Raw genomic sequence first — 25,716 nt, 5'->3', positions numbered from 1 at the left:
GGTGCAGCTCTTTAACTTACCTAAAAGGGAGGGCGGAGAGAAGACAAGGAAGGTGAATGAGCTGTTCCAATGTGAAATGCCGGAAACACAGACACACAGACGACACAAAACAAGAGGTGGCAATGTATTCATTAATTGCATTTAATCAATTAGCTCATTATCACTCATGCATTGTCCAACAGGTGTTGAAATAATGGGATTAAAAGGGGAGATCCCTTCAGAAAGACAGAAACAATGGCAAACACAAAAAAACACTTTTGTAATCTGATTTTAGTCAACACATAAGGAAAGGGTGCACCGGTCCTGAAAATACTGCAATACCAGGTCAATGCGTGGAGTGGACTGAGCAAGCTCTATTTCCATCTCCCTGTTCTAAAAATCCATTTAATATATGGTCCCCAGATAGGGGACGTATCAGATATTAAACTGATAAGAACAGATACTACACTTGATCTTAGCCAAAAGGCCGAGAAGCGATAACCCGAACGGGCCGCGCGTTGCCCGAGCCTGCCCGATACTGCTGTTCAGCCCTTGCAGCGATTCAGCCTACTTCTAGGCAATTCCATGGGGCCCTGCAGGCTCACACACTCACAGCTACACGGGAGGTGAATAAAGGCCGGAGAGGAAGCCAGACAGGATTTGCTTCTTTTGCTTGCACCACAATGCAGTGCTGAAAGAGGAGGAATCTACATAAAAACGCCTTCCTGGCAACGCCCAAATGCCCTGCTGCCATGCAGATAAACACTGGCAGCGGCAGCAAGTGCATGCCCACAGCCACCCCTTGTTCCTTCACACCTTGTATCAGCTGTAATCCAGTCCAGTCCAGTGCTGCCTGCTGAGCAGCACTGACCAACACTGCCTGGGCCCAGGCTTTTATCTCTGAGGCCCCATTATGATGTCAGAAAGCTGGCTCTGGCTCCTCAGGGCTCCACTATGACACGTGCAAAGTTCCGTCTGAACTTTATATAAGACGGTGCGGCTCAGTCAGTCACTCAGTGTTGCCTGAGAGGGCAACACTGCAACAGCCGGCCGCCAGGCTGTCTTTTTTTGCACAGCTAGTTGCCTCCAGGAGGCCACAAGAGGGAGACAAGGGACTGCAAAATGGAAAATAAGCATCCACCAACTTTACAGACAACTTCTCCTTGCTCCTACAACCTCCATCCTTGCACAGTTTGTTATTCTTCTAGGTAACATAGTAACAAATCCAAATTGCTGCTCTCTTTGTAGGCAAGCAAGGCTTTGTTGCAACTGCAATTCTTACTCCTTCTTGAAATGTAGGGACGACAGTACATTCCATCACATCCATCTAGTGTACACAGGTAGGTCCATTGTGGCGGGCGGGCGGGAGGGCGGGCGGCTTTAATGGCTGTTTGCTGTTCCCCTACTCCACTCCACTATTTGACTGTGGTGCTGCATCAATCAGTGGCTGGCTCAGGTGCAGCTCTTTAACTTACCTAAAAGGGAGGGCGGAGAGAAGACAAGGAAGGTGAATGAGCTGTTCCAATGTGAAATGCCAGAAACACAGACACACAGACGACACAAAACAAGAGGTGGCAATGTATTCATTAATTGCATTTAATCAATTAGCTCATTATCACTCATGCATTGTCCAACAGGTGTTGAAATAATGGGATTAAAAGGGGAGATCCCTTCAGAAAGACAGAAACAATGGCAAACACAAAAAACACTTTTGGAATCTGATTTTAGTCAACACATAAGGAAAGGGTGCACCGGTCCTGGAAATACTGCAATACCAGGTCAATGCGTGGAGTGGACAGAGCAAGCTCTATTTCCATCTCCCTGTTCTAAAAATCCATTTAATATATGGTCCCCAGATAGGGGACGTATCAGATATTAAACTGATAAGAACAGATACTACACTTGATCTTAGCCAAAAGGCCGAGAAGCGATAACCCGAACGGGCCGCGCGTTGCCCGAGCCTGCCCGATACTGCTGTTCAGCCCTTCCTGCGATTCAGCCTACTTCTAGGCAATTCCATGGGGCCCTGCAGGCTCACACACTCACAGCTACACGGGAGGTGAATAAAGGCCGGAGAGGAAGCCAGACAGGATTTGCTTCTTTTGCTTGCACCACAATGCAGTGCTGAAAGAGGAGGAATCTACATAAAAACGCCTTCCTGGCAATGCCCAAATGCCCTGCTGCCATGCAGATAAACACTGGCAGCGGCAGCCAGTGCATGCCCACAGCCACCCCTTGTTCCTTCACACCTTGTATCAGCTGTAATCCAGTCCAGTCCAGTGCTGCCTGCTGAGCAGCACTGACCAACACTGCCTGGGCCCAGGCTTTTATCTCTGAGGCCCCATTATGATGTCAGAAAGCTGGCTCTGGCTCCTCAGGGCTCCACTATGACACGTGCAAAGTTCCGTCTGAACTTTATATAAGACGGTGCGGCTCAGTCAGTCACTCAGTGTTGCCTGAGAGGGCAACACTGCAACAGCCGGCCGCCAGGCTGTCTTTTTTTGCACAGCTAGTTGCCTCCAGGAGGCCACAAGAGGGAGACAAGGGACTGCAAAATGGAAAATAAGCATCCACCAACTTTACAGACAACTTCTCCTTGCTCCTACAACCTCCATCCTTGCACAGTTTGTTATTCTTCTAGGTAACATAGTAACAAATCCAAATTGCTGCTCTCTTTGTAGGCAAGCAAGGCTTTGTTGCAACTGCAATTCTTACTCCTTCTTGAAATGTAGGGACGACAGTACATTCCATCACATCCATCTAGTGTACACAGGTAGGTCCATTGTGGCGGGCGGGCGGCTTTAATGGCTGTTTGCTGTTCCCCTACTCCACCCCACTATTTGACTGTGGTGCTGCATCAATCAGTGGCTGGCTCAGGTGCAGCTCTTTAACTTACCTAAAAGGGAGGGCGGAGAGAAGACAAGGAAGGTGAATGAGCTGTTCCAATGTGAAATGCCGGAAACACAGACACACAGACGACACAAAACAAGAGGTGGCAATGTATTCATTAATTGCATTTAATCAATTAGCTCATTATCACTCATGCATTGTCCAACAGGTGTTGAAATAATGGGATTAAAAGGGGAGATCCCTTCAGAAAGACAGAAACAATGGCAAACACAAAAAACACTTTTGGAATCTGATTTTAGTCAACACATAAGGAAAGGGTGCACCGGTCCTGGAAATACTGCAATACCAGGTCAATGCGTGGAGTGGACAGAGCAAGCTCTATTTCCATCTCCCTGTTCTTAAAATCCATTTAATATATGGTCCCCAGATAGGGGACGTATCAGATATTAAACTGATAAGAACAGATACTACACTTGATCTTAGCCAAAAGGCCGAGAAGCGATAACCCGAACGGGCCGCGCGTTGCCCGAGCCTGCCCGATACTGCTGTTCAGCCCTTGCAGCGATTCAGCCTACTTCTAGGCAATTCCATGGGGCCCTGCAGGCTCACACACTCACAGCTACACGGGAGGTGAATAGAGGCCGGAGAGGAAGCCAGACAGGATTTGCTTCTTTTGCTTGCACCACAATGCAGTGCTGAAAGAGGAGGAATCTACATAAAAACGCCTTCCTGGCAACGCCCAAATGCCCTGCTGCCATGCAGATAAACACTGGCAGTGGCAGCAAGTGCATGCCCACAGCCACCCCTTGTTCCTTCACACCTTGTATCAGCTGTAATCCAGTCCAGTCCAGTGCTGCCTGCTGAGCAGCACTGACCAACACTGCCTGGGCCCAGGCTTTTATCTCTGAGGCCCCATTATGATGTCAGAAAGCTGGCTCTGGCTCCTCAGGGCTCCACTATGACACGTGCAAAGTTCCGTCTGAACTTTATATAAGACGGTGCGGCTCAGTCAGTCACTCAGTGTTGCCTGAGAGGGCAACACTGCAACAGCCGGCCGCCAGGCTGTCTTTTTTTGCACAGCTAGTTGCCTCCAGGAGGCCACAAGAGGGAGACAAGGGACTGCAAAATGGAAAATAAGCATCCACCAACTTTACAGACAACTTCTCCTTGCTCCTACAACCTCCATCCTTGCACAGTTTGTTATTCTTCTAGGTAACATAGTAACAAATCCAAATTGCTGCTCTCTTTGTAGGCAAGCAAGGCTTTGTTGCAACTGCAATTCTTACTCCTTCTTGAAATGTAGGGACGACAGTACATTCCATCACATCCATCTAGTGTACACAGGTAGGTCCATTGTGGCGGGCGGGCGGGAGGGCGGGCGGCTTTAATGGCTGTTTGCTGTTCCCCTACTCCACTCCACTATTTGACTGTGGTGCTGCATCAATCAGTGGCTGGCTCAGGTGCAGCTCTTTAACTTACCTAAAAGGGAGGGCGGAGAGAAGACAAGGAAGGTGAATGAGCTGTTCCAATGTGAAATGCCAGAAACACAGACACACAGACGACACAAAACAAGAGGTGGCAATGTATTCATTAATTGCATTTAATCAATTAGCTCATTATCACTCATGCATTGTCCAACAGGTGTTGAAATAATGGGATTAAAAGGGGAGATCCCTTCAGAAAGACAGAAACAATGGCAAACACAAAAAACACTTTTGGAATCTGATTTTAGTCAACACATAAGGAAAGGGTGCACCGGTCCTGGAAATACTGCAATACCAGGTCAATGCGTGGAGTGGACAGAGCAAGCTCTATTTCCATCTCCCTGTTCTAAAAATCCATTTAATATATGGTCCCCAGATAGGGGACGTATCAGATATTAAACTGATAAGAACAGATACTACACTTGATCTTAGCCAAAAGGCCGAGAAGCGATAACCCGAACGGGCCGCGCGTTGCCCAAGCCTGCCCGATACTGCTGTTCAGCCCTTCCTGCGATTCAGCCTACTTCTAGGCAATTCCATGGGGCCCTGCAGGCTCACACACTCACAGCTACACGGGAGGTGAATAAAGGCCGGAGAGGAAGCCAGACAGGATTTGCTTCTTTTGCTTGCACCACAATGCAGTGCTGAAAGAGGAGGAATCTACATAAAAACGCCTTCCTGGCAATGCCCAAATGCCCTGCTGCCATGCAGATAAACACTGGCAGCGGCAGCCAGTGCATGCCCACAGCCACCCCTTGTTCCTTCACACCTTGTATCAGCTGTAATCCAGTCCAGTCCAGTGCTGCCTGCTGAGCAGCACTGACCAACACTGCCTGGGCCCAGGCTTTTATCTCTGAGGCCCCATTATGATGTCAGAAAGCTGGCTCTGGCTCCTCAGGGCTCCACTATGACACGTGCAAAGTTCCGTCTGAACTTTATATAAGACGGTGCGGCTCAGTCAGTCACTCAGTGTTGCCTGAGAGGGCAACACTGCAACAGCCGGCCGCCAGGCTGTCTTTTTTTGCACAGCTAGTTGCCTCCAGGAGGCCACAAGAGGGAGACAAGGGACTGCAAAATGGAAAATAAGCATCCACCAACTTTACAGACAACTTCTCCTTGCTCCTACAACCTCCATCCTTGCACAGTTTGTTATTCTTCTAGGTAACATAGTAACAAATCCAAATTGCTGCTCTCTTTGTAGGCAAGCAAGGCTTTGTTGCAACTGCAATTCTTACTCCTTCTTGAAATGTAGGGACGACAGTACATTCCATCACATCCATCTAGTGTACACAGGTAGGTCCATTGTGGCGGGCGGGCGGCTTTAATGGCTGTTTGCTGTTCCCCTACTCCACTCCACTATTTGACTGTGGTGCTGCATCAATCAGTGGCTGGCTCAGGTGCAGCTCTTTAACTTACCTAAAAGGGAGGGCGGAGAGAAGACAAGGAAGGTGAATGAGCTGTTCCAATGTGAAATGCCGGAAACACAGACACACAGACGACACAAAACAAGAGGTGGCAATGTATTCATTAATTGCATTTAATCAATTAGCTCATTATCACTCATGCATTGTCCAACAGGTGTTGAAATAATGGGATTAAAAGGGGAGATCCCTTCAGAAAGACAGAAACAATGGCAAACACAAAAAACACTTTTGGAATCTGATTTTAGTCAACACATAAGGAAAGGGTGCACCGGTCCTGGAAATACTGCAATACCAGGTCAATGCGTGGAGTGGACAGAGCAAGCTCTATTTCCATCTCCCTGTTCTTAAAATCCATTTAATATATGGTCCCCAGATAGGGGACGTATCAGATATTAAACTGATAAGAACAGATTTTTTTTTTGAGTTGACTACCCCAACAAAGGAGGTAACCGTTTATTAAAAATTTTGAACAAATTTACAATAAATCAATACATTTCAACAAAAATTTACATAAATTTACAATCATGGTTTTTTAATACAGATAAATACAAATTGTCAAATAAAAACAATTTATAAAAGGGCACTTGGTGGCATCATATTATGGAACTCCATTCACTTAAAAACCATTTTCTACATAAAACAGGAGAGAGTTTTTTATCTAAAAGAAAATATTTGTACATTTCATTAAGACAAATGGCTAAAACATCTTCCACAGCTAAAACTTCACGCTTAAATAATAAAATGTTTCTGGCCGCCCACAGAGCTGCTTTTACGCAGTTGGTGATCTTCCATGCCATCATTTTTCGAGTCTGTGTTGGGCATTCCAGGCATCCATATAAAACGCCATCACTTGTGTATCTCCGAAGTCCTGTAATCTTCTGTACCAAGGGGAGGATTCTTGTCCATATCAATTTCGCGTAAAAACATTCCCAGAATAGGTGGTAGACTGTCTCGTCATCTCTACATCCTCCCCTTGGACACGCAGCCGAGTTGGTCAGTCCCCTTCGATGCTGGAATGCCCGGCATGGAAGACACTCGTGGGCACAGCTCCAGGCCAGATCTTTCTGTGGGTTAAAAAGATATTTAGCGCTCACCATCTTCCATATTTCTTTACATTTTTGTTCATTAAAATTACTGATGGGAGCTACTAAAACATTTTCTTTTATCTTTTTTAAAATTCCTTTACTATTTTTTACTTCGTTAATATTTTTGTCTTTTAAGTTAAAAAGGTTTACAATTTTTTCTAAAATCTTATACTGGCCAGAAAGGTTAAAAGCATACGGGGAGCTTAAAACCGTGGAGAACCAACCGTTCCTCCTCATAAAATAACCTGTGTTAAAACGTATAAAATATGACCAGTAATGTTCCTTAAAAACTGCATTAAGACATAAAGTAAAAAATTTTATTAAAAGGAATGCTTTTATATCGGGGAAATCTTTCCCCCCCATTGGTTTGGGTAATATTACCTTCTCTCTCCTGAGCTTTTCCATCCTGGAGTTCCATAAAAATGTGAAACATGCTTTAATTATTTTTTTCAATAAAATCTCAGGGGGAGGGAATACCATACTTAAATATAATAAAATAGGTAAAATCACCATTTTTGTAATTAAAACCTTTCCCTCCATTGTTAGCTTTCTCATGTTCCACATGCAAATTTTCTGATTGACTTTTTGTGCCACCAAGTCCCAACTGGTAAAACCATTATTTGACTCATTGAAGGAGACTCCTAAAATTTGTACAGACTCTGACACAGGGACTGGAATGTCCATTAAAACCATTTTGCCGATATTTAAGATGTTACTTTTATTAAAATTGACTAAAAAACCGGAGGAGCAACAGAATTGGTAAATCTGTTTAAAAGATTTCTGTAATGACAGGGTGTCCCTGCAAAGGACCGCGACATCGTCCATGTACCCCACCACTTTAGCCTCTAGTCCCCCCCCGCCCGGCAGGGGGACTCCGCTTATCTGCTTATCCTTTCTTAACCTGCAGAGTAGAGGCTCGATCGCACAAATAAAAAGTAGTGGGGACAAGGGACACCCCTGCTTCACTCCGGAATTTAAAAGGACATCCTGTGTCTTAAAACCCTTTACTAAAATTTTGCTAGTACAATTTTCATAAAAGGCCTTCAGAGACTGTAAAAAACCTTCCGGTATACCCATTTTTTCTAAAACCTTAAAAAGATAAAAATGTGACACTCTATCGAAGGCTTTCTCGAAATCTATAGATAAAATTGCCATTTTACCTCCTCTCTCTTTCGTGTCACTGATCACATCTTTTAAAAGGTTTAAATTATCCCATATACTCCTCCCGGGTATCCCACAGACCTGATTGGAGTGTATGATCTGGCCTATCACTGCTTTTAATCTGTTCGCACATATCTTCGCCATTACTTTGTAGTCAGAGTTTAGTAAAGTGATAGGCCTCCAATTTTTAATGTCTGTTTTGTCCCCCTTTTTGTAAAGCAGGGACACCTCGCCTTTCTTCCAGGACCCCGGGAGGGCTTTTGTTCTAAAAACTTGGGTAAAAAGGGGGTGGAGATCCTCTTTTAAAATACCATAAAATATAACATAGAATTCTATAGGTATACCGTCAGGGCCAGGGACTTTACCTGTTTTAAAACTCTTTGTAGTTTCTAAAATCTCCTGTTCCGTAATATCCTGTAATAAAAACACTTGGGAAGCAGGATCTAAAACAGCATCCACCTCCTTCAATGAGTCGTTCATAAAATCAACATCAACATGTTTTGTATTAAAAAGATCCGCATAAAAACCGTGCACCTTTTTTAAAATGTTTTGGGTATTTGTTTCCCCATCTATCTCATTTAACAGGGTATGCTTATCATTTATTTTCTTGAAGAAGTACCTGGAGCAGGTCTCATTTTCTTCAAGATGTTTTACCTTAGAGCGAAAGATTATCTCCTTTCCCCTCTGCTCCAGGCACTGGGAGATTTCTTTTCTAATTTCGGTGATCTCCTTCTCCACCTGCATACCCTGTTCTCTGAACTTGTATTGGGTCTGCAGACGGGTATTTAAATTAGCATAAAATTCAAATTTTTCTTTTGCTTTCTTCATCCCAGCTTTAATAAAAAAATCTCTTATCTTTATTTTCATTTTTTCCCACCAGGAAACAATTAGCATATTGGGATGTCTTACCCGTCTGCAGCCCTTATAAAAGGTGATAAAATCGGATAAAATTTGCGGATCCTCTAAAAGGGATACGTTTAATTTCCAGGCTTTCTTCGGAGTTCTCCTTTGATCGTTCAAATTAACTTTAAAATATAAAAGTTTATGGTCAGAAAACACGTTAGAATTAAGATCACATTTAAAAGGCAGTATTTGATAAGAGCAAAAAATAAAATCAATCCTGGAGCTGCAGTTTACATTGCTCCAGGTGACGCCGTCCTCTTCAGGTAGATCCCTATTGCATTTTTTAAAAACATCAGTAAGTTTAAAATCCACTGTAATATCTTTTAAAATAGACGGGGTTTTATCATAATTTCGACTTACTGAATTAGAGAACCGGCGTTCCCCCTTTAAAATACAATTAAAATCACCAGCTAAAATAAGTGGTTCTGAATCATTGATAAAAAGGGGTAAAATTTCTAGCATTTTTGCTCTTTCCTTCTTGTCTGTAGAACCATAAAAGTTTAAAAACTGCCATCTAACACCGTTTATAAAAGCTTTGACCATTAAAATTCTGCCTGGTAAAATTTCATAAAAACGATCAATTAAAACGTTCCCTTTGAATAAAATGGCGACACCTGCGGCTTTGGATTCATTGGACCCGGACCACACTGAAGGTCCGAGTCTCCAGTCTTCCTCATATTTTTTATAATTCATGCGGTGAGGTATGCAGCATTCCTGTAGGAAAAACACTGAGGCGGTAAAAACAGAAAGGTAGTTAAAAAGGGCAGCTCTTCTTGTCTGTGAGTGCACGCTTCTTACATTAAAGGAAAGACCACATAACTCAGCCATGAGGAAAAGGGAGAGAGACAGTCTATTTTTTTCTTACCCGAGGAGGCCTCAGCAGTCCTCCGCGTCGCCAGACACCCCACTCGAGCTCTCATCATCATCTTTCCTCGAGTCAAATGTGCGCATCGATGAGGTTTGAGAGGAAGTCCCGTCACTCAGCTGACCCCCCTCACCTAAGGCACTTCTTGAAAATGGGTCCCAGACGGACTCAACGGGTAAGATTTGGCAATCTTTGGCAGCGCCCTCCCCTTCTATAGGGGCAGGAATCGCGCTTCCGGACGTCTCAGGGACCACGCTTACCTCGGAGGCAGCTGTCCCTATATCCCCCAACTGTCTAGAAGGGGGGGGACCTTTAGCTGTCGCTTCCGGGGGCACGTCAACTGGTTTCCCTGCCTTCAACCTGGCAGGTACTCCCATCGGCACCCCCGCTGCCACCTCCGAGTACGCCCTACGTCTCTTAGTGAGCGCTGCCGCTCCGCCCGGGACCTCTGCCTCAGGTACAGGCTGACCCAGCATCTCTTGCAGGCCAGTAGGATCAGCTTCATCCGAACTACCCTGTGCCCCAGTCTCCTGGGGGGGCTCTTTCGTCCGCTGATCACTGGCTCTGCGTTTTTGTCGCCTCTGCTCTTTAGGGTCACCTGTTTGGGGGGGTCTGCTGGAGGTATCCATATCGTCTTGCTCGCCTCCTTGGGGTTCCTCTCCTTGTACAGGGGTGATCTGGCCTGCGGGCCGCTCGGGACGCCTTGGCCGGTCCTCGGGTTGTTCCAACTCTTTAGATCTGTGGGGACAAGTAGCATAGAGGTGACCAACTCGGCTGCAAAAACGGCACCTTTTCCCCAGAGGGCAAGTTTTGGTCTCGTGCTCAGAGCTGCCGCAGTTCCTACAGGTGCTGTCGCAAGACTCCTTGGTGTGACCGTACTTTTGGCACTTCCTACAGAATGGAGGCATCCCTGAAAAATAAAAGTCTCCGGCCATATCACCTATTTTAAAACGTGCTGGCGGCAACATTATCCCTCCTGTAAAATTGGCATCTTTATAACACGTTACATTGAATCTCCACTTTGAGGTCCATACACCAACCTCGTTCATTACTTTGCCAATACATTTCACAGTTTTAAAATAAGGGAATAAAAAGGACATCACTTCTTTTAAGTCGGCAAAAGGGCAGTACATCTTTATAACTATCATTTTAGTGATGTCCATAACGTGCTCATAAAAATCAACACCGTCCAGTCTCGGGTCATTTTTTACCGTATAAGCCGCCAGCAGATCTCGGAATACTCCATTCTGTATGAAAGTAACGTCGTATGTCCTCCTTCTTGGGTAATCCTGCACCGCCAAAATTTCTCTCTTCTGGATGTTGAAGATACCAACAAGTACGGTCTCCACCACGAATTTTAAGCCGCAGGTCGTTGCCTTCTCCTCCGATAGCACTACACGAATTGTGTTTTTAATCCGGGCATAAGCCGGTATCTCACATGGATCCTCGTCCATGGTGAGTAAGGTTTTTTTGAAATCGTTACGCTACTCCTTAGTAGGCGCAACTTTGGGCGCAACTCCCCTTTTCGGCCGAAGCCTACACGGGGGTATGTGGATCGCAACCCGTTGCTCAGGACTAAGCCTCTCTCCCAAATAGCAGCACGGGGGTGAAGTCCAGGCGAACCTGGACGATCCCCCGAGGCCGAGAGAGAGGGTACCTGAGCACCTCCTAACCAAGACCAGGCAGCACTGACTACAAGTAATCAGAACTACACTTGATCTCAGCCAGAAGGCCGAGAAGCGATAACCCGAACGGGCCGCGCGTTGCCCGAGCCTGCCCGATACTGCTGTTCAGCCATTGCAGCGATTCAGCCTACTTCTAGGCAATTCCATGGGGCCCTGCAGGCTCACACACTCACAGCTACACGGGAGGTGAATAGAGGCCGGAGAGGAAGCCAGACAGGATTTGCTTCTTTTGCTTGCACCACAATGCAGTGCTGAAAGAGGAGGAATCTACATAAAAACGCCTTCCTGGCAACGCCCAAATGCCCTGCTGCCATGCAGATAAACACTGGCAGTGGCAGCAAGTGCATGCCCACAGCCACCCCTTGTTCCTTCACACCTTGTATCAGCTGTAATCCAGTCCAGTCCAGTGCTGCCTGCTGAGCAGCACTGACCAACACTGCCTGGGCCCAGGCTTTTATCTCTGAGGCCCCATTATGATGTCAGAAAGCTGGCTCTGGCTCCTCAGGGCTCCACTATGACACGTGCAAAGTTCCGTCTGAACTTTATATAAGACGGTGCGGCTCAGTCAGTCACTCAGTGTTGCCTGAGAGGGCAACACTGCAACAGCCGGCCGCCAGGCTGTCTTTTTTTGCACAGCTAGTTGCCTCCAGGAGGCCACAAGAGGGAGACAAGGGACTGCAAAATGGAAAATAAGCATCCACCAACTTTACAGACAACTTCTCCTTGCTCCTACAACCTCCATCCTTGCACAGTTTGTTATTCTTCTAGGTAACATAGTAACAAATCCAAATTGCTGCTCTCTTTGTAGGCAAGCAAGGCTTTGTTGCAACTGCAATTCTTACTCCTTCTTGAAATGTAGGGACGACAGTACATTCCATCACATCCATCTAGTGTACACAGGTAGGTCCATTGTGGCGGGCGGGCGGGAGGGCGGGCGGCTTTAATGGCTGTTTGCTGTTCCCCTACTCCACTCCACTATTTGACTGTGGTGCTGCATCAATCAGTGGCTGGCTCAGGTGCAGCTCTTTAACTTACCTAAAAGGGAGGGCGGAGAGAAGACAAGGAAGGTGAATGAGCTGTTCCAATGTGAAATGCCGGAAACACAGACACACAGACGACACAAAACAAGAGGTGGCAATGTATTCATTAATTGCATTTAATCAATTAGCTCATTATCACTCATGCATTGTCCAACAGGTGTTGAAATAATGGGATTAAAAGGGGAGATCCCTTCAGAAAGACAGAAACAATGGCAAACACAAAAAACACTTTTGGAATCTGATTTTAGTCAACACATAAGGAAAGGGTGCACCGGTCCTGGAAATACTGCAATACCAGGTCAATGCGTGGAGTGGACAGAGCAAGCTCTATTTCCATCTCCCTGTTCTAAAAATCCATTTAATATATGGTCCCCAGATAGGGGACGTATCAGATATTAAACTGATAAGAACAGATACTACACTTGATCTTAGCCAAAAGGCCGAGAAGCGATAACCCGAACGGGCCGCGCGTTGCCCGAGCCTGCCCGATACTGCTGTTCAGCCCTTGCAGCGATTCAGCCTACTTCTAGGCAATTCCATGGGGCCCTGCAGGCTCACACACTCACAGCTACACGGGAGGTGAATAAAGGCCGGAGAGGATGCCAGACAGGATTTGCTTCTTTTGCTTGCACCACAATGCAGTGCTGAAAGAGGAGGAATCTACATAAAAACGCCTTCCTGGCAACGCCCAAATGCCCTGCTGCCATGCAGATAAACTCTGGCAGCGGCAGCAAGTGCATGCCCACAGCCACCCCTTGTTCCTTCACACCTTGTATCAGCTGTAATCCAGTCCAGTCCAGTGCTGCCTGCTGAGCAGCACTGACCAACACTGCCTGGGCCCAGGCTTTTATCTCTGAGGCCCCATTATGATGTCAGAAAGCTGGCTCTGGCTCCTCAGGGCTCCACTATGACACGTGCAAAGTTCCGTCTGAACTTTATATAAGACGGTGCGGCTCAGTCAGTCACTCAGTGTTGCCTGAGAGGGCAACACTGCAACAGCCGGCCGCCAGGCTGTCTTTTTTTGCACAGCTAGTTGCCTCCAGGAGGCCACAAGAGGGAGACAAGGGACTGCAAAATGGAAAATAAGCATCCACCAACTTTACAGACAACTTCTCCTTGCTCCTACAACCTCCATCCTTGCACAGTTTGTTATTCTTCTAGGTAACATAGTAACAAATCCAAATTGCTGCTCTCTTTGTAGGCAAGCAAGGCTTTGTTGCAACTGCAATTCTTACTCCTTCTTGAAATGTAGGGACGACAGTACATTCCATCACATCCATCTAGTGTACACAGGTAGGTCCATTGTGGCGGGCGGGCGGCTTTAATGGCTGTTTGCTGTTCCCCTACTCCACTCCACTATTTGACTGTGGTGCTGCATCAATCAGTGGCTGGCTCAGGTGCAGCTCTTTAACTTACCTAAAAGGGAGGGCGGAGAGAAGACAAGGAAGGTGAATGAGCTGTTCCAATGTGAAATGCCAGAAACACAGACACACAGACGACACAAAACAAGAGGTGGCAATGTATTCATTAATTGCATTTAATCAATTAGCTCATTATCACTCATGCATTGTCCAACAGGTGTTGAAATAATGGGATTAAAAGGGGAGATCCCTTCAGAAAGACAGAAACAATGGCAAACACAAGAAACACTTTTGGAATCTGATTTTAGTCAACACATAAGGAAAGGGTGCACCGGTCCTGGAAATACTGCAATACCAGGTCAATGCGTGGAGTGGACAGAGCAAGCTCTATTTCCATCTCCCTGTTCTAAAAATCCATTTAATATATGGTCCCCAGATAGGGGACGTATCAGATATTAAACTGATAAGAACAGATACTACACTTGATCTTAGCCAAAAGGCCGAGAAGCGATAACCCGAAAGGGCCGCGCGTTGCCCGAGCCTGCCCGATACTGCTGTTCAGCCCTTGCAGCGATTCAGCCTACTTCTAGGCAATTCCATGGGGCCCTGCAGGCTCACACACTCACAGCTACACGGGAGGTGAATAAAGGCCGGAGAGGAAGCCAGACAGGATTTGCTTCTTTTGCTTGCACCACAATGCAGTGCTGAAAGAGGAGGAATCTACATAAAAACGCCTTCCTGGCAACGCCCAAATGCCCTGCTGCCATGCAGATAAACACTGGCAGCGGCAGCAAGTGCATGCCCACAGCCACCCCTTGTTCCTTCACACCTTGTATCAGCTGTAATCCAGTCCAGTCCAGTGCTGCCTGCTGAGCAGCACTGACCAACACTGCCTGGGCCCAGGCTTTTATCTCTGAGGCCCCATTATGATGTCAGAAAGCTGGCTCTGGCTCCTCAGGGCTCCACTATGACACGTGCAAAGTTCCGTCTGAACTTTATATAAGACGGTGCGGCTCAGTCAGTCACTCAGTGTTGCCTGAGAGGGCAACACTGCAACAGCCGGCCGCCAGGCTGTCTTTTTTTGCACAGCTAGTTGCCTCCAGGAGGCCACAAGAGGGAGACAAGGGACTGCAAAATGGAAAATAAGCATCCACCAACTTTACAGACAACTTCTCCTTGCTCCTACAACCTCCATCCTTGCACAGTTTGTTATTCTTCTAGGTAACATAGTAACAAATCCAAATTGCTGCTCTCTTTGTAGGCAAGCAAGGCTTTGTTGCAACTGCAATTCTTACTCCTTCTTGAAATGTAGGGACGACAGTACATTCCATCACATCCATCTAGTGTACACAGGTAGGTCCATTGTGGCGGGCGGGCGGCTTTAATGGCTGTTTGCTGTTCCCCTACTCCACTCCACTATTTGACTGTGGTGCTGCATCAATCAGTGGCTGGCTCAGGTGCAGCTCTTTAACTTACCTAAAAGGGAGGGCGGAGAGAAGACAAGGAAGGTGAATGAGCTGTTCCAATGTGAAATGCCGGAAACACAGACACACAGACGACACAAAACAAGAGGTGGCAATGTATTCATTAATTGCATTTAATCAATTAGCTCATTATCACTCATGCATTGTCCAACAGGTGTTGAAATAATGGGATTAAAAGGGGAGATCCCTTCAGAAAGACAGAAACAATGGCAAACACAAAAAACACTTTTGGAATCTGATTTTAGTCAACACATAAGGAAAGGGTGCACCGGTCCTGGAAATACTGCAATACCAGGTCAATGCGTGGAGTGGACAGAGCAAGCTCTATTTCCATCTCCCTGTTCTAAAAATCCATTTAATATATGGTCCCCAGATAGGGGACGTATCAGATATTAAACTGATAAGAACAGATACTACACTTGATCTTAGCCAAAAGGCCGAGAAGCGATAACCCGAACGGGCCGCGCGTTGCCCGAGCCTGCCCGATACTGCTGTTCAGCCCTTGCAGCGATTCAGCCTACTTCTAGGCAATTCCATGGGGCCCTGCAGGCTCACACACTCACAGCTACACGGGAGGTGAATAAAGGCCGGAGAGGAAGCCAGACAGGATTTGCTTCTTTTGCTTGCACCACAATGCAGTGCTGAAAGAGGAGGAATCTACATAAAAACGCCTTCCTGGCAACGCCCAAATGCCCTGCTGCCATGCAGATAAACACTGGCAGCGGCAGCAAGTGCATGCCCACAGCCACCCCTTGTTCCTTCACACCTTGTATCAGCTGTAATCCAGTCCAGTCCAGTGCTGCCTGCTGAGCAGCACTGACCAACACTGCCTGGGCCCAGGCTTTTATCTCTGAGGCCCCATTATGATGTCAGAAAGCTGGCTCTGGCTCCTCAGGGCTCCACTATGACACGTGCAAAGTTCCGTCTGAACTTTATATAAGACGGTGCGGCTCAGTCAGTCACTCAGTGTTGCCTGAGAGGGCAACACTGCAACAGCCGGCCGCCAGGCTGTCTTTTTTTGCACAGCTAGTTGCCTCCAGGAGGCCACAAGAGGGAGACAAGGGACTGCAAAATGGAAAATAAGCATCCACCAACTTTACAGACAACTTCTCCTTGCTCCTACAACCTCCATCCTTGCACAGTTTGTTATTCTTCTAGGTAACATAGTAACAAATCCAAATTGCTGCTCTCTTTGTAGGCAAGCAAGGCTTTGTTGCAACTGCAATTCTTACTCCTTCTTGAAATGTAGGGACGACAGTACATTCCATCACATCCATCTAGTGTACACAGGTAGGTCCATTGTGGCGGGCGGGCGGGCGGCTTTAATGGCTGATTGCTGTTCCCCTACTCCACTCCACTATTTGACTGTGGTGCTGAATCAATCAGTGGCTGGCTCAGGTGCAGCTCTTTAACTTACCTAAAAGGGAGGGCGGAGAGAAGACAAGGAAGGTGAATGAGCTGTTCCAATGTGAAATGCCGGAAACACAGACACACAGACGACACAAAACAAGAGGTGGCAATGTATTCATTAATTGCATTTAATCAATTAGCTCATTATCACTCATGCATTGTCCAACAGGTGTTGAAATAATGGGATTAAAAGGGGAGATCCCTTCAGAAAGACAGAAACAATGGCAAACACAAAAAACACTTTTGGAATCTGATTTTAGTCAACACATAAGGAAAGGGTGCACCGGTCCTGGAAATACTGCAATACCAGGTCAATGCGTGGAGTGGACAGAGCAAGCTCTATTTCCATCTCCCTGTTCTAAAAATCCATTTAATATATGGTCCCCAGATAGGGGACGTATCAGATATTAAACTGATAAGAACAGATACTACACTTGATCTTAGCCAAAAGGCCGAGAAGCGATAACCCGAACGGGCCGCGCGTTGCCCGAGCCTGCCCGATACTGCTGTTCAGCCCTTGCAGCGATTCAGCCTACTTCTAGGCAATTCCATGGGGCCCTGCAGGCTCACACACTCACAGCTACACGGGAGGTGAATAAAGGCCGGAGAGGAAGCCAGACAGGATTTGCTTCTTTTGCTTGCACCACAATGCAGTGCTGAAAGTGGAGGAATCGACATAAAAACGCCTTCCTGGCAACGCCCAAATGCCCTGCTGCCATGCAGATAAACACTGGCAGCGGCAGCAAGTGCATGCCCACAGCCACCCCTTGTTCCTTCACACCTTGTATCAGCTGTAATCCAGTCCAGTCCAGTGCTGCCTGCTGAGCAGCACTGACCAACACTGCCTGGGCCCAGGCTTTTATCTCTGAGGCCCCATTATGATGTCAGAAAGCTGGCTCTGGCTCCTCAGGGCTCCACTATGACACGTGCAAAGTTCCGTCTGAACTTTATATAAGACGGTGCGGCTCAGTCAGTCACTCAGTGTTGCCTGAGAGGGCAACACTGCAACAGCCGGCCGCCAGGCTGTCTTTTTTTGCACAGCTAGTTGCCTCCAGGAGGCCACAAGAGGGAGACAAGGGACTGCAAAATGGAAAATAAGCATCCACCAACTTTACAGACAACTTCTCCTTGCTCCTACAACCTCCATCCTTGCACAGTTTGTTATTCTTCTAGGTAACATAGTAACAAATCCAAATTGCTGCTCTCTTTGTAGGCAAGCAAGGCTTTGTTGCAACTGCAATTCTTACTCCTTCTTGAAATGTAGGGACGACAGTACATTCCATCACATCCATCTAGTGTACACAGGTAGGTCCATTGTGGCGGGCGGGCGGGCGGGCGGCTTTAATGGCTGTTTGCTGTTCCCCTACTCCACTCCACTATTTGACTGTGGTGCTGCATCAATCAGTGGCTGGCTCAGGTGCAGCTCTTTAACTTACCTAAAAGGGAGGGCGGAGAGAAGACAAGGAAGGTGAATGAGCTGTTCCAATGTGAAATGCCGGAAACACAGACACACAGACGACACAAAACAAGAGGTGGCAATGTATTCATTAATTGCATTTAATCAATTAGCTCATTATCACTCATGCATTGTCCAACAGGTGTTGAAATAATGGGATTAAAAGGGGAGATCCCTTCAGAAAGACAGAAACAATGGCAAACACAAAAAACACTTTTGGAATCTGATTTTAGTCAACACATAAGGAAAGGGTGCACCGGTCCTGGAAATACTGCAATACCAGGTCAATGCGTGGAGTGGACAGAGCAAGCTCTATTTCCATCTCCCTGTTCTAAAAATCCATTTAATATATGGTCCCCAGATAGGGGACGTATCAGATATTAAACTGATAAGAACAGATACTACACTTGATCTTAGCCAAAAGGCCGAGAAGCGATAACCCGAACGGGCCGCGCGTTGCCCGAGCCTGCCCGATACTGCTGTTCAGCCCTTGCAGCGATTCAGCCTACTTCTAGGCAATTCCATGGGGCCCTGCAGGCTCACACACTCACAGCTATACGGGAGGTGAATAAAGGCCGGAGAGGAAGCCAGACAGGATTTGCTTCTTTTGCTTGCACCACAATGCAGTGCTGAAAGAGGAGGAATCTACATAAAAACGCCTTCCTGGCAACGCCCAAATGCCCTGCTGCCATGCAGATAAACACTGGCAGCGGCAGCAAGTGCATGCCCACAGCCACCCCTTGTTCCTTCACACCTTGTATCAGCTGTAATCCAGTCCAGTCCAGTGCTGCCTGCTGAGCAGCACTGACCAACACTGCCTGGGCCCAGGCTTTTATCTCTGAGGCCCCATTATGATGTCAGAAAGCTAGCTCTGGCTCCTCAGGGCTCCACTATGACACGTGCAAAGTTCCGTCTGAACTTTATATAAGACGGTGCGGCTCAGTCAGTCACTCAGTGTTGCCTGAGAGGGCAACACTGCAACAGCCGGCCGCCAGGCTGTCTTTTTTTGCACAGCTAGTTGCCTCCAGGAGGCCACAAGAGGGAGACAAGGGACTGCAAAATGGAAAATAAGCATCCACCAACTTTACAGACAACTTCTCCTTGCTCCTACAACCTCCATCCTTGCACAGTTTGTTATTCTTCTAGGTAACATAGTAACAAATCCAAATTGCTGCTCTCTTTGTAGGCAAGCAAGGCTTTGTTGCAACTGCAATTCTTACTCCTTCTTGAAATGTAGGGACGACAGTACATTCCATCACATCCATCTAGTGTACACAGGTAGGTCCATTGTGGCGGGCGGGCGGGCGGGCGGCTTTAATGGCTGTTTGCTGTTCCCCTACTCCACTCCACTATTTGACTGTGGTGCTGCATCAATCAGTGGCTGGCTCAGGTGCAGCTCTTTAACTTACCTAAAAGGGAGGGCGGAGAGAAGACAAGGAAGGTGAATGAGCTGTTCCAATGTGAAATGCCGGAAACACAGACACACAGACGACACAAAACAAGAGGTGGCAATGTATTCATTAATTGCATTTAATCAATTAGCTCATTATCACTCATGCATTGTCCAACAGGTGTTGAAATAATGGGATTAAAAGGGGAGATCCCTTCAGAAAGACAGAAACAATGGCAAACACAAAAAACACTTTTGTAATCTGATTTTAGTCAACACATAAGGAAAGGGTGCACCGGTCCTGGAAATACTGCAATACCAGGTCAATGCGTGGAGTGGACTGAGCAAGCTCTATTTCCATCTCCCTGTTCTAAAAATCCATTTAATATATGGTCCCCAGATAGGGGACGTATCAGATATTAAACTGATAAGAACAGATACTACACTTGATCTTAGCCAAAAGGCCGAGAAGCGATAACCCGAACGGGCCGCGCGTTGCCCGAGCCTGCCCGATACTGCTGTTCAGCCCTTGCAGCGATTCAGCCTACTTCTAGGCAATTCCATGGGGCCCTGCAGGCTCACACACTCACAGCTACACGGGAGGTGAATAAAGGCCGGAGAGGAAGCCAGACAGGATTTGCTTCTTTTGCTTGCACCACAATGCAGTGCTGAAAGAGGAGGAATCTACATAAAAACGCCTTCCTGGCAACGCCCAAATGCCCTGCTGCCATGCAGATAAACACTGGCAGCGGCAGCAAGTGCATGCCCACAGCCACCCCTTGTTCCTTCATACCTTGAATCAGCTGTAATCCAGTCCAGTCCAGTGCTGCCTGCTGAGCAGCACTGACCAACACTGCCTGGGCCCAGGCTTTTATCTCTGAGGCCCCATTATGATGTCAGAAAGCTGGCTCTGGCTCCTCAGGGCTCCACTATGACACGTGCAAAGTTCCGTCTGAACTTTATATAAGACGGTGCGGCTCAGTCAGTCACTCAGTGTTGCCTGAGAGGGCAACACTGCAACAGCCGGCCGCCAGGCTGTCTTTTTTTGCACAGCTAGTTGCCTCCAGGAGGCCACAAGAGGGAGACAAGGGACTGCAAAATGGAAAATAAGCATCCACCAACTTTACAGACAACTTCTCCTTGCTCCTACAACCTCCATCCTTGCACAGTTTGTTATTCTTCTAGGTAACATAGTAACAAATCCAAATTGCTGCTCTCTTTGTAGGCAAGCAAGGCTTTGTTGCAACTGCAATTCTTACTCCTTCTTGAAATGTAGGGACGACAGTACATTCCATCACATCCATCTAGTGTACACAGGTAGGTCCATTGTGGCGGGCGGGCGGGCGGGCGGCTTTAATGGCTGTTTGCTGTTCCCCTACTCCACTCCACTATTTGACTGTGGTGCTGCATCAATCAGTGGCTGGCTCAGGTGCAGCTCTTTAACTTACCTAAAAGGGAGGGCGGAGAGAAGACAAGGAAGGTGAATGAGCTGTTCCAATGTGAAATGCCGGAAACACAGACACACAGACGACACAAAACAAGAGGTGGCAATGTATTCATTAATTGCATTTAATCAATTAGCTCATTATCACTCATGCATTGTCCAACAGGTGTTGAAATAATGGGATTAAAAGGGGAGATCCCTTCAGAAAGACAGAAACAATGGCAAACACAAAAAACACTTTTGGAATCTGATTTTAGTCAACACATAAGGAAAGGGTGCACCGGTCCTGGAAATACTGCAATACCAGGTCAATGCGTGGAGTGGACAGAGCAAGCTCTATTTCCGTCTCCCTGTTCTAAAAATCCATTTAATATATGGTCCCCAGATAGGGGACGTATCAGATATTAAACTGATAAGAACAGATTTTTTTTTTTTAAGTTGACTACCCCAACTTTGGGGGTAACCGTTTATTTAAAATTTTTCAGGTTTTACAATAAATTAACATTTTTCAACATTTTTACAGGGATTCAAATTTTACAACAATGGTTAAAAAAAAAAAAAAATACAAATTGTCAGATTAAAATCATACAATTTATAAAAGGGCACTTGGTGGCATCATATTATAGAATTCCATTCGCTAAAAAACCATTTTCTACTTAAAACAGGAGAGAATTTTTTGTCTAAAAGATAATACTTGTGCATTTCATAAAAACAAATTCCTAAAATATCATTCACAGATAAAATTTCATGTTTGAATAAAAGAATATTCCTGGCCGCCCACAGAGCTGCTTTAACGCAGTTAGTAATCTTCCATGCCATAATTTTCTGAGTCCTTGTTGGGCACTCCAGACATCCGTAAAAAACGCCTTCACTTGTAATTCTCTTTATTCCGGTTATCTTCTTCATCAAGGGGAGGATTTTTGTCCATATAAGTTGTGAAAAATAACATTGCCAAAAGAGATGTAAGACTGTCTCGTCATCGCGGCATCCTCCCCTTGGACACGCAGCCGAGTTGGTCAGTCCCCTTCGATGCTGGAATGCCCGGCATGGAAGACACTCGTGGGCGCAGCTCCAGGCCAGATCCTTCTGTGAATTAAAAATGAATTTAGCATTAACCATGCTCCAGATAATTTTGCATTTGTTTTCATTAAAATTGCTAATGGGGGCTATTAAAACATTTTCTTTTATTTCCTTTAAAACATATTTACTATTTTTTACATCTTCTATTCTTTTGTCTTTTAGGTTAAAAAGGTTCACTATTTTTTCTAAAATCTTATACTGGTCTGGCAGGTTAAAAGCATATGGCGAGCTTAAAACCGTAGAGAACCATCCGTACCTCCTCATAAAATAGCCAGTGTTAAAACGGATAAAATAAGACCAGTAGTGTTCCTTAAAAACAGTATTAAGACACAGTGTAAAAAAATGGATTAAAAGAAATGCTTTTATATTTGGAAAATCTTTACCACCCATTAGCTTTGGTAACATCACTTTTTCTCTCCTGAGCTTCTCCATCCTAGAATTCCATAAAAATGTAAAACATGCCTTGGTAATCTTTTTTAATAAAATATCAGGGGGAGGGAAAACCATACTTAGATATAATAAAATTGGTAAAATCACCATTTTTGTGATTAAAATTTTTCCCTCCATTGTCAGTTTTCTAAGATTCCATAAACAAATTTTCTTATTAACTTTTTGTGCCACCAAGTCCCAACTGATAAAACCATTGTTTGACTCATTGAAGGAGACCCCTAAAATCTGTACAGACTCCGACACAGGGACTGGAATGTCCTGTAAAATCATATTGCCAATATTTAAAATATTACTTTTATTAAAATTGACTTTAAAACCGGAGGAGCAGCAAAATTGGTATATCTGTTGTAATGCTTTTTGCAGTGACGGGGCGTCCCTGCACAGGACCGCGACATCATCCATGTACCCCACTACTTTTGCCTCTAGTCCCCCCCCGCCCGGCAGGGGGACTCCACATATCTGCCTGTCATTCCTCAATCTGCAGAGTAGAGGCTCGATCGCACATATAAAAAGTAGTGGGGACAAGGGACACCCCTGCTTCACTCCGGAGTTTAAAAGGACATCCTGTGTCTTAAAACCCTTTACTAAAATCTTGCTCGTACAATTTTCATAAAAGGCCTTCAGAGACTGTAAAAAGCCTTCTGGTATACCCATCTTTTCTAAAACCTTAAAAAGATAAAAATGTGATACTCTATCAAAGGCTTTCTCGAAATCTATGGATAAAACCGCCAATCTGCCTTTTCTCTCCTTCGTATCACCAATAGCATCTTTTAAAAGGTTTAAATTGTCCCATATGCTCCTCCCAGGTATCCCACAGACTTGGTTGGAGTGGACGATTTTTTCTATAACAGCCTTTAGCCTATTTGCGCAAATCTTGGCCATTATTTTATAGTCTGCGTTTAGTAAGGTGATAGGCCTCCAGTTTTTAATATCTGTTTTGTCCCCCTTTTTATAAAGCAGGGACACCTCACCTTTCTTCCAGGACCCCGGGAGGGCTTTTGTTCTAAAAACTTGAGTAAAAAGGGAATAGAGATCCTCTTTTAAAACTCCATAAAATGTGACATAAAACTCTATGGGTATACCATCAGGGCCAGGGACTTTACCTGTTTTAAAACTCTTGATGGTATCTAAAATCTCCTGTTCCGTAATATCCTGTAATAAAAAATCTTTGGAGACAGGATTTAAAACAGCGTCAACCTCCTTCAATGAGTCGTTCATCAAATCAACATTAACAAGCTTTATATTAAAAAGATCCGCATAAAATCTGTGTACCTTTTTTAAAATATTGTCAGTGTTTGTATCTCCATCAACATTGTCTAACAGGGTATGCTTATCGTTAATTTTCTTAAAAAAGTACCTGGAGCAGGTCTCATTTTCCTCGAGGTGTTTCATTTTTGAACGAAAGACAATTTCCTTACCTCTCTGCTCCAGGCACTGGGAGATCTCCTTCCTAATCTCCATAATCTCCTCCTCCACCTGCATACCCTGTTCTCTGAACTTGTATTGGGTCTGCAGACGGGTATTCAAATTAGCAAAAAAATCCTGTTTTTCTTTTGCTTTTCTCCTTCCGATTTTTATGAAAAAGTCTCTTATTTTTATTTTTATTTTCTCCCACCATGAGACTATGGACATATTTGCATGTCTTACCCGTCTGCAGCCCTTATAAAAGGTAATAAAATCAGATAAAATTTGCGGATCATCTAAAAGGGAAACGTTCATTTTCCAGGCTTTTTTGACAGTATTTTTCCCAATATCATTTTTAACTTTAAAATACAATAATTTATGATCAGATAAAACATTGGGATTAAGATCACATTTAAAAGGCAGTACTTGATAAGAGCAGAATATAAAATCGATCCTGGAGCTACAGTTCACATTGCTCCAGGTGACGCCGGCCTCTGCAGATAAATTGCTGTTACATTTCTTAAAAACATCAGTAAGTTTAAAATCAGTAACTATATCTTTTAATAATGAGGAGGTTTTGTCATAATTCCTGCTTACTGAGTTAGAGAACCGGCGTTCCCCCTTTAAAATACAATTAAAATCACCCGCTAAAACAAGTGGCTCTGAATCGTTTAAAAAAAGGGGTAAAATCTCTAGCATTCTAGCTCTTTCATTCTTGTCCGAGGACCCATAAAAATTTAAAAACTGCCATCTAATACCGTCTATAAAAGCTTTGACCAATAAAATTCTACCTGGTAAAATTTCATTAAAACTGTCAATTAAAACGTTCCCTTTAAATAAAATGGCGACACCTGCGGCTCTGGAATCGTTAGACCCGGACCACACTGAAGGTCCGAGTCTCCAGTCTTCCTTATATTTGTTGTAGTTCGTGCGATGTGGGATACAGCATTCCTGTAGGAAAAAAACGGTGGCGGAAAAAATAGAAAGATAGTCAAACAGGGCAGCTCTTCTCGTCTTAGAATGCACGCTCCTAACATTTAAGGAAATGCCACCTAACTCTGCCATGAGGAAAAGGGAAAAGAGACAGTCTTATGTAATCTTACCCGAGGTGGCCTCAGCAGTAGAGATGAGCGAACCGGGACAACCGAACCCGGTTTCGGTCCGAACTTCCGGTAAAGTTCGGTTCGCAGCGAATCCGAACTTCACCGGGTTCGGCCGAACCCGTTTTGACCGAACCCGGTCAAAAACATTATACAAATCGGCAGCCACTTATCTCTATCAATCACTGATAGAGAAAAGAGGCTGCTGATTAAAAATAAAATAAAAAGCATTTCATACGTACCCGGTCGTTGTCTTGTTAACGAGTCCCTCTTCTTCCTCCAGTCCGACCTTTTCTGACGCGGCAGCCTGTGATTGGCTGCAGAGGCCTCTGCAGCCTGTGATTGGCTGCAGAGGCCGCGGCAGCCTGTGATTGGCTGCAGCGCTCACATGGGCTGCATCGTCATCAAGGAATGTCGGGCCGGATGTCGAGAGGGACGCGTCACCAAGGCAACGGCCAGGAGACCGGACTGGAGGAAGCAGAAAGTTCTCGGTAAGTATGAACGTCTTTTTTTTTACAGGTACTGTGATCGGTAGTCACTGTCCAGGGTACTGAAACAGTTACTGCCGATCAGTTAACTCTTTCAACACCCTGGACAGTGACTATTTAGGGTATGTGCACACACACTAATTACGTCCGTAAATGACGGACGTATTTCGGCC

The 25,716-nt window shown here is 45.5% G+C and overlaps 11 non-coding genes and 1 pseudogene across 11 annotated transcripts; all 12 read right to left on the bottom strand.

The window, feature by feature from the left end:
* Positions 1-287: 287 nt before the first annotated feature.
* LOC142674874 (U2 spliceosomal RNA) lies at positions 288-478 on the bottom strand. Its single transcript, XR_012851953.1, has one exon. It is a non-coding gene; the product is annotated as a U2 spliceosomal RNA (small nuclear RNA).
* Positions 479-1,720: 1,242 nt separating this feature from the next.
* LOC142674795 (U2 spliceosomal RNA) lies at positions 1,721-1,911 on the bottom strand. The gene has a single exon (XR_012851881.1). It is a non-coding gene; the product is annotated as a U2 spliceosomal RNA (small nuclear RNA).
* Positions 1,912-3,141: 1,230 nt separating this feature from the next.
* On the bottom strand, positions 3,142-3,332 carry LOC142674843 (U2 spliceosomal RNA). The gene has a single exon (XR_012851925.1). It is a non-coding gene; the product is annotated as a U2 spliceosomal RNA (small nuclear RNA).
* A 1,242-nt stretch (positions 3,333-4,574) lies between these two features.
* On the bottom strand, positions 4,575-4,765 carry LOC142674793 (U2 spliceosomal RNA). The gene has a single exon (XR_012851880.1). It is a non-coding gene; the product is annotated as a U2 spliceosomal RNA (small nuclear RNA).
* Positions 4,766-5,995: 1,230 nt separating this feature from the next.
* Positions 5,996-6,186, bottom strand: LOC142674905 (U2 spliceosomal RNA). The gene has a single exon (XR_012851978.1). It is a non-coding gene; the product is annotated as a U2 spliceosomal RNA (small nuclear RNA).
* A 6,551-nt stretch (positions 6,187-12,737) lies between these two features.
* On the bottom strand, positions 12,738-12,928 carry LOC142674792 (U2 spliceosomal RNA). The gene has a single exon (XR_012851879.1). It is a non-coding gene; the product is annotated as a U2 spliceosomal RNA (small nuclear RNA).
* A 1,230-nt stretch (positions 12,929-14,158) lies between these two features.
* On the bottom strand, positions 14,159-14,349 carry LOC142674791 (U2 spliceosomal RNA). Its single transcript, XR_012851878.1, has one exon. It is a non-coding gene; the product is annotated as a U2 spliceosomal RNA (small nuclear RNA).
* Positions 14,350-15,579: 1,230 nt separating this feature from the next.
* On the bottom strand, positions 15,580-15,770 carry LOC142674790 (U2 spliceosomal RNA). Its single transcript, XR_012851877.1, has one exon. It is a non-coding gene; the product is annotated as a U2 spliceosomal RNA (small nuclear RNA).
* A 1,234-nt stretch (positions 15,771-17,004) lies between these two features.
* Positions 17,005-17,195, bottom strand: LOC142674789 (U2 spliceosomal RNA). Its single transcript, XR_012851876.1, has one exon. It is a non-coding gene; the product is annotated as a U2 spliceosomal RNA (small nuclear RNA).
* Positions 17,196-18,433: 1,238 nt separating this feature from the next.
* On the bottom strand, positions 18,434-18,624 carry LOC142674788 (U2 spliceosomal RNA). Its single transcript, XR_012851875.1, has one exon. It is a non-coding gene; the product is annotated as a U2 spliceosomal RNA (small nuclear RNA).
* A 1,238-nt stretch (positions 18,625-19,862) lies between these two features.
* On the bottom strand, positions 19,863-20,053 carry LOC142674854 (U2 spliceosomal RNA). The gene has a single exon (XR_012851935.1). It is a non-coding gene; the product is annotated as a U2 spliceosomal RNA (small nuclear RNA).
* Positions 20,054-21,291: 1,238 nt separating this feature from the next.
* LOC142674919 (U2 spliceosomal RNA) lies at positions 21,292-21,463 on the bottom strand (annotated as a pseudogene).
* Between the last annotated feature and the right edge of the window lie 4,253 nt (positions 21,464-25,716).

Source organism: Rhinoderma darwinii, assembly GCF_050947455.1.
Source record: "Rhinoderma darwinii isolate aRhiDar2 chromosome 2 unlocalized genomic scaffold, aRhiDar2.hap1 SUPER_2_unloc_21, whole genome shotgun sequence".
NCBI classification, from domain to species: Eukaryota; Metazoa; Chordata; class Amphibia; order Anura; family Rhinodermatidae; genus Rhinoderma; species Rhinoderma darwinii.
Note: the sequence above shows the minus strand (reverse complement) of the source record. Positions and strands in the feature narration are given on the sequence as shown.